We start from the raw sequence: 9,258 nt of genomic DNA on the forward strand, positions 1-9,258 counted from the left end.
TGGGTTGGGCTTTAGCCGCAAAAAAATATCTGACACTGACCCTAAGCATACTGCTAAAGCCACACTCGAGTGGTTTAAATGTCTTGGAATGGCCTAGTCAAACCACAGACCTCAATCCAATTGACAGTCTGTGTTATGACTTAAAGATTGCTGTATACCAGCGGAGCCAATCCAACTTGAAGGAGCTGGAGCAGTTTTGCCATCAAGAATGGACAAAAATCCCAGTGGCTAGATGTGCCAAGCTTATAGAGACGTACTCCAAGAGACTTGCAGCTGTAATTGCTTGCAAAAGGTGGCTCTACAAAGTATTGACTTGCTCAATTTTCTGTTTTTTTTTTTTTTTTTTTTTTTCACAAAGAAAAATATTTTGCATCTTCAAAGTGGTAGGCATGTTGTGTAAATCAAATGACACAACCCCCCAAATAATCAATTTTAATTCCAGGTTGTAAGGCAACAAAATAGGACAAATGCCAAGGGGGTGAATACTTTTGGAAGACACTGTACCTCCAACCCTCATCCCTGATCCTAGTCTTCTGAGAGCTTCATAGCTGTTGTCATGGCTTCACCAGATCCTACCTCAGTCCACCACTAGAGGTCCCTCTCTCCCGAATACTAAACCCTGTCTCTCACATTCTCTAGCACCAGGATCAATCAGCTACTTAACATTCCTTTCACCCATGTGCACTTGTTCCATCTTTCTCCTCTTCCCATTGGTCCAGCACTCTCAACCCAGTTATCTGCTCCCCTCCACACAGTATATATTCCCCTCTGCTCCTCAGTCACTTTGTGAAGTCTTGCATTCTCTTTACAAGCATGGCTGAGCATGTATCCTGCCTACCTGTGTTTTGACCATTGCCTTCTTGTTCTTGACTACCTCTCATGGATCTCCTTGTCTAGCCTGTTTGCTCAATCGATTGACCCTCGGACTGTTCCTGTTTTTGCCTTCTGGATTTCTCCTTGTCGGATTGTTTGCCTGTCTTCCATCTTATTAGTGAGCCTGCAATAGGATCCACTATCCTTCTCCCTGAGGTCGTTACAGCTGTTCAGTAGTGTCTTCTCCCCCAAGCCAAACCATCACACATATCAATATTAACAATAACAATGAAACTTAAACAAATACCAAATATATTTTACTATAGACTACATTTAAAGGATTAATATATAAATAAAATTTAAAGATGGAATATAAATATGGGAATAAATAATTACTATATGATACCTGCCCCCCCCCCCCCACTTACTAGCACAAGTGTGGTGTGCCCTCCTGCGCAACATAAAAGAAGCTAGGCCCCCCATATAACAAATCTAGTTAAGGGATTGAAGGAAAAGCTCAGAGGAAAAAGTTGGTTCCAAAAACATGATTGCTCATAGGTCAAATGAACCTACAGGCTCATGTGGAGAGCGAGACCGTCGTGTCTTTCCATACTGGGCGGAGGTTCAGAGGTAGCTGCAGGGAGGAATGGAAAGAATGGACCCCAATTCACCAGGGAATACTGGTATTATTATTATTATTATTATTTATTTATTTATTGGCAGATGCCCTTATCCAAGGTGACTTACAAAATATATGTGCAATACAAACTGCAAAAATACAATGCAGTTCAAGGCATAAAACATGACAAATTTCAATTTACATAATACAGTGCAATTCAAAGCAGAATACATTTTACAAATTCAATTTACACAAGAGTATACAGCATATGAGGTCTTACATCCTGGATTGTAAAAGCCGAGTGCAGACAAGATATTAGATCACAGTCAAGGGCCAAGGGAAAGGGAGCAAAGGGGAAATCAAAATAACAATACAGGTTTTAGTAACGCAAGGCGAGTAATGGGAGAGGACCAGTAACTGGACGAGCAGCTGAGTCAAGTAGTTGATTAGATTTGGCTTATGTTGCTCAGGAAGAATCTGCAGGTGTGTGTCAGCATGGTGATGTACTGAGTGTAGGAGAGCGCAAGATCGAGGGTGACTCCTAGGTTCTTAGCAGAAGAAGGAGAGAGTGTCATAGATTCCAAGGGGATCGAGATGGAGAGGTCAGCAGAAGGTGAGGAAGAGGGGGGGGGAAAGAGGAGATCCAATTTGGAGAGGTTGAGCTTCAGGTGGCGCAAGTGCATCCAGGCGGAGATAGCAGACAAACAGGAAGAGATGCGAGAGGGGATGAAAGGGTCAGAAGAGGGAAAAGACAGGAAGATCTGGGCATCATCAGCGTAGAAGTGGTAGGAGAAACCATGGGATGCGATGAGGGGGCCCAGGGAGCGAGTGTAGAGAGAGAACAGGAGGGGGCCCAGGACGGAGTCTTGGGGTACGCCTATGAGGAGAGGTTGGGGGGTGGATGAGGAACCTCGTCATGTCACTTGATAGGTCCGGTCGTTGAGGTAGGAGGAGAACAGGTGGGAGCAGTTCCAGAGATCAGCGAGGCAGGAGAGGAGGATGGAGTGATCAACAGCGTCAAATGCTGCAGAGATCGAGGCGAATGAGGACTGAGGAGAGGGAGGCCGCCCGAGCACAGCTGAGGGAGTCAGTGACTGCCAGGAGAGCCGTCTCAGTGGAGTGAGCTGTGCGGAAGCTGGATTGCAGAGGATTGCAAAGAAATGCAGACAGCTGACAGTGGACGGACCCGCTCGAGGGTCTTTGAGAGGAAGGAGAGTAGGGAGACAGGGCGGTAGTTCTGAGGAGAGGTGCGGTCAACGGTAGGTTTCTTGAGGAGTGGGATGACAGCAGCTTGTTTAAATGCAGAGGGGAAACAGCCAGAGAGGAGTGAGGAGTTGAGGAGGGAGGAGATGAAGGAGAGAAGATCAGGAGCGGTTGCTTGGAAGAGGCGAGAAGGGAGAGGGTCCAGGGCACACATTGTGGGTTTGTGACGTAGGAGGAGAGCAGAAACTTCAGCATCTGAGAGAGGCGAGAATGAAGAAAAGGAAGCTTGATCGGTTGGAGGTTTGGGTGTGATGGGAGAAGAGGGTGGACTATTGAAGAGCCTGCGGATGTCTGCAATCTTGGAGGAGAAGGAAGCGAAATCATCAGCAGTGAGAGATGAGGGAGGAGGAGGGGGAGGGGGTGCAAGGAGGGAGGAGAAGGTGGAGTAGAGTTTGCGGGGTTGTTGACAGTGGATTGGAAGAGTGATTGGAAGTAAGACTTCTTGGCTGAGGTGAGAGAGGACGAGAATGTGGACAGTAGAGCGGTAGACACAGTTGACAGATAGATGGGGAAAAACAGTCAATGGAAGGTAAGTGAGTGAGGGCAGTGGAAGCAAGGGTGGAGGGGCAGACAGAGCGGAGATTATGGCGGAAGGTGACAGAGGGAGTGGGTGGAGTGGGGAGGGAGGGGAGGGAAAGGGAGAAGGAAATGAAGTGGTGGTCTGAGATGTCCATGGGTGTGACGGAGAGTGTTGAAAGGGAGCAGGGAGAAGGGAGGTCTAGAAGATGAGGTCTAGCTGGCAGCCAGCCCTGTGAGTGGGGGGAGACGGAGAGAGAGAGAGAAGTTAAAGGAGTGAAGGAGAGGAAGAAATCCGGCACAGTGGGAAGGGTTGGAGAGGTGGATGTTGAAGTCTCCCAGGAGGATGACAGGTGAGGACAGCGAGGGGAGGGAGGAGAGAAGAAAGTTGAGAGGCAGTTCCACAGGCCCCCAGAGAGTGGAGTAGAGGGGAGGGAGGAGGAGGAGGGGGGGGAGGCAGAGAGATGAGGTTGGAGGGATTAGGGAAACAATGACGCGCAGGTGTACGCCGAGAGGAAGGACAGAGCAGGACAGGAATTGGAGAGATAGTCATGGTTGCCTGCTGTTTCTCTGCGGTGTCTCCTCACAGTCTTCTCTTCGCTGGAGTCCCCGCAGCTAGAGTCCCTGCCCTTTGTAAGCGTGGCCCTTCGGACATTATGACACCTGTAACTAATTAGGACAGTGAACACCTGTGTTGCGTTGAATGACACAAGGCTGGTCAGGATGGCCCTCCCTCCCATGCAGGACTGCTGATAGCACAATTAATGGCCGCTTAATATCTGAATACAGACAAAGTGCCAGATACACGCAGTTACACTGAACAATAGCTTGTAGTAATGTTAAACAAATGCTAAATAATCACAGCCTACACAGTGTAACGCTTCTGATTGCAGACAGGGCATGTCGAGTGCGCTAAGTAACTGGCTAAATTCACTAACAAACAGATATACAATTCGTAGTTTTGTTTAATATGTTTTTAAATTATTATTATTATTATTATTATTATTATTATTATTATTATTATTATTATTATTATATAGTATTTGTTATTTGTATATATTAATTTGTAATTAAAATATGATAACATTATGTTTAACACCTTAAATTAAAAGTATAAACCACATTAATGCATATAGTAATACAATGTTTATGATACAAAAAACATGTCTTAGCATTTTAGGGGTTGGAGGCTAATTTAACAATGCTTAAATGGGGTAAAGTTTTGAAGCCCTGGCCTACAAAATCATGTTAAATCCCAGCGCACAGCATTGTCTAAGCCCTGCTACCCACTGTCAATGCAGTTGTTGGCTCTGTATTAGACAAGTGTCTAAAAGTTGCATGAAAAGCTTAATAATACCCCTGTGCTACTGGTAAACCTTTAAGTTTACATCATACTTTTTGTAAGTGTTGGAATATGTTGAGGGTGAGCCTATCTGTTTCTGTGTCTGTAAAATAAACCATTTTACAAAACAGAGTTTGAAGTGATTTTTCAGGGTTTCAGGGTTTAGTAGAATGCAGTCTTGGGTCATATACAGTGAGGGAAAAAAATATTTGATCCCCTGCTGATTTTGTATGTTTTCCCACTGACAAAGAAATGATCAGTCTATAATTTTAATGGTGGGTGTATTTTAACAGTGAGAGACAGAATAACAACAAAAAAATCCAGAAAAACGCATTTCAAAAAAGTTATAAATTGATTATAATGTTAATGAGGGAAATAAGTATTTGATCCCCTATTAATCAGCAAGATTTCTGGCTCCCAGGTGTCTTTTATACAGGTAACGAGCTGAGATTAGGAGCACTCTCTTAAAGGGACTGCTCCTAATCTCAGATCGTTACCTGTATAAAAGACACCTGTCCACAGAAGCAACCAATCAATCAGATTCCGAACTCTCCACCATGGCCAAGACCAAAGAGCTGTCCAAGGATGTCAGGGACAAGATTTTAGACCTACACAAGGCTGGAATGGTTTTACAAGACCATCACCAAGCAGCTTGGTGAGAAGGTGACAACAGTTGGTGTGATTATTCGCCAATGGAAGAAACACAAAATAACTGTCAGTCTCCCTTGGTCTGGGGCTCCATGCAAGATCTCACCTCGTGGAGTTTCAATGATCATGAGAACGGTGAGGAATCAGCCCAGAACTACACGGGAGGATCTTGTTAATGATCTCAAGGCAGCTGGGACCATAGTCACCAAGAAAACAATTGGTAACACACTACGCCATGAAGGACTGAAATCCTGCAGCGCCCGCAAGGTCCCCCTGCTCAAGAAAGCACATGTGCAGGCCCGTCTGAAGTTTGCCAATGAACATCTGAAGGATTCAGAGGAGAACTGGGTGAAAGTGTTGTGGTCAGAGAAACCAAAATTGAGCTCTTTGGCATCAACTCAACTCGCCATGTTTGGAGGAGGAGGAATGACCCCAAGAACACCATCCCAACCGTCAAACATGGAGGTGGAAACATTATGTTTTGGGGGTGTTTTTCTGCTAAGGGGACAGGACAACTGCACCGCATCAAAGGGACGATGGACGGGGCCATGTACTGTCAAATCTTGGGTGAGAACCTCCTTCCCTCACCCAGGGCATTGAAAATGGGTCGTGGATGGGTATTCCAGCATGACAATGACCCAAAACACACAGCCAAGGCAACAAAGGAGTGGCTCAAGAAGAAGCACATTAAGGTCCTGGAGTGGCCTAGCCAGTCTCCAGACCTTAATCCCATAGAAAATCTGTGGAGGGGGCTGAAGGTTTGAGTTGCCAAACATCAGCCTCGAAACCTTAATGACTTGGAGAGGATCTGCAAAGAGGAGTGGGACAAAATCCCTCCTGAGATGTGTGCAAAACTGGTGGCCAACTACAAGAAACGTCTGACCTCTGTGATTGCCAACAAGGGTTTTGCCACCAAGTACTAAGTCGAAGGGGTCAAATACTTATTTCCCTCATTAACATGCAAATCAATTCATAACTTTTTTGAAATGTGTTTTTTTTGTTGTTATTCTGTCTCTCACTGTTAAAATACACCTACCATTAAAATTATAGACTGATCATTTCTTTGTCAGTGGGCAAATGTACAAAATCAGCAGGGGATCATATACTTTTTTCCCTCACTGTAGGTATGTATGTGTGTTTATGTGTGTTTGCTTACAAATATATTTATAAATATGTAATGAGATGCAATATATTATAAATAAGTCTATACATTTCTTAATTCATTTTTTCTTACCTTTTAATTTTGCTAACACAGTTTCATCCTAAGCCTAATCATTAAACATATAAACTAAAAGCCCATGGATGTATGTCTGCTTGGGTTCAAACCCCACTCTGGGTAAATACTTTTTTTTTTTCCATCACGTTTAAAACTTTTCATAAAACATATAACCTAAAAAATATATAAGTATTTAAAACTGTTATTTTCTTATTTTTTAATTTACTAACCCAGTATCATAAAACATTATAACCTAAAATATATAAAACTTTTATTTTTCTCATTCTCTTTCTATTTACTAAAACAGTATCATAAATCATTATAACCTAATATATATATATATGTATTTAACACTTTTTCTTATTTTTAATTTACCAAGACAGTATTATAAAACAATATAACCTTAAAAAACACAGTTTATGCTATTAAACATTACACCTCCACACCAGCAGGGTGAGGTACCCTTGGACCCTCACCATGATGGATGTCATCCTAACAAAATGGCTACCATCTTACCAGATGACCTATGACCTTACAAATGGCCGATATCATCAAAGATGGCTGACATCCAAAATGGCTGATATCATCCAAGATGGCTGACATCCAAGATGGCCGATATCATCCAAGATGGCTGACATCCAAAATGCCTGATATCATCCAAGATGGCTGACAGGTGAGGGTCAAAAGGTTACCCAGGGGGAGACTGGGAAGGAGAGAGGGGTTCCGGTTCAAAGGTGGGGTCTATGGTATGGAGGGAGGGCAGGACTTCCGGCTGTCAAAAAAGTAACATGAGCCGCAATCTTCACTACTAAGAATTACGAGGAAAGTTACAAGTGAATGAATATGAACTCTTCCAACAAAAAATCGGTAAAGACTTTGATCAATACGAAAAAGATTTGAAATTATTCAAAATGAAGAAATATGAGAGGGATACTACAAACCCAATAAGTATAAGCAAAGAGGGAGATTACATCAAACTTCAGAATTTCACTTTTCAACTAGTGACAGTGATTCATGAAATGGACAATATGGTATCAGGAACCTTCGAGAATTTCAAACATCGACCAATGAAGTTGATTCCAGTGACCAGGACCATACGAGTGACTCTTCCTCAACACCAAAACAAGGTTATTTTTTAGGCAGTCACTACAGAATAAAACCACAATGGGGAAGAGGCCAAAAAAGACAAGAAGATCAAAGAAAGCGGTAATTAATATCTCTGATTGTAATTTGAATAAGACACAGGAGACTGTTTTAAGTAAAGGTTTATCTTTTGTTCCAACTAATGACCTTAATGCATTTAAATTGAAAGTGGAATGTTATACGTTTTTTAAACAATTGCATCTTATACATTATTTTGATACTAAAAAACATATTGTGACTGAATCAAATCCTTTAGATAAATTTAAGAAAAAGTCAACTTTTTCCCAGTAGGGACACAAAATGCAATGTTAAGTACATTTAGTAGATTAGTGGAAAGTGATATAGCTAGAATTAAAAAAAAATGTCCAACATCTAGATATCACAATTTTAGTCAAATGGAAAGAAAAGCTATTCAAGATTTGAGAGAAAATAATGAAATAATAAATAAATCTGCAGATAAAGGATGGGCTATTATTATTCAGAATACTAAGGATTATGTTTGTGAAATAATGCGACAAATAAATAATACAGGCTTTTATAAATTATTAACTGTTGCTGCAATTGTACAATTAAAACAAGAAAGGGACACTATCCTTCAAAATGCATTGGAAAGCAACTTAATTAATAAAAATCAATTTGAGTTCATGAAAGTAGAATTTCCTACACCATTGTTTTACACGTTACCAAAAATACATAAGAATCCTATAAAACCACCTGGTAGGCCCTTAGTATCAGGTAATGGGTCCATCTCTTAGCCATTAAGTCAATGTGTAGATTATTTTATTAATGAACTCGTTAAAGATTTACCTTCCCATCTGTCCGAGACTCGAGACGTAATTAAGTTACTTTCCAATTGTGTAGCTCCTCCACAATCTGTTCTTGTTTGGAATTCGTCTTGAAGTCCAATTACTTCTTGTTCAATAACAAGTATTATTTTCAAACTCGGGGAACAGCCATGGGTTCGTCATTTGCCCCAAACTATGCAAATTTATATTTGGGCTATTGGGAAAAACAATATATTGATGATGATTCCTTCAATCCACTATTACGAAATGTTTACTTTTGGAAAAGATATATTGATGATATAATTTTACTATGGACTGGTTCTGTAGATTATTTGATGGTGTTTAGCAATTATATTAACAATACTTATCCCACTTTGAAATTCACTATGGTATATAGTCAAACTGAATTGCATTTTTTAGATTTGATAATCTCTATAAATACTGATGGTACATTTAATACGTCAATTTTTCGAAATCCCACTGACTGATATACGATAGATATACCCTATGGTCAATTCATATGTCTTAAAAGAATATGTGGCAATGAGTCTGATTATGAATGTAAAGCTATAGATCCACAAAATCGGTTTCAGTTAAGGGGTTACAAAAGTCATACAATAAAAACAGCTTTTAATAGAGTGAAGCTTTTAAAACAAGAAACCCTTTTGGAAGCGTCAAAAACTAGAGTGTCAAGGGAACAAGGTATTACTTTTGTACATAATTGAACAATTATTTGTCTAATACTATTAAACAAATAATTTTAAAACATTGGAAGATGCTGGAATGTGATCCTCAACTAAAATCCTTTTCTACCTCTACTCCTAGATTTTATTTGAAGCGTGGCAGCAATGTAAAGGATAGAGTTGTTTCCTCGATGTACAGGTCACCTATGCCGTGCGGGAACTGGTTACAA

The sequence above is a fragment of the Amia ocellicauda genome, chromosome 12, assembly GCF_036373705.1.
Source record: "Amia ocellicauda isolate fAmiCal2 chromosome 12, fAmiCal2.hap1, whole genome shotgun sequence".
NCBI lineage: Eukaryota > Metazoa > Chordata > Actinopteri > Amiiformes > Amiidae > Amia > Amia ocellicauda.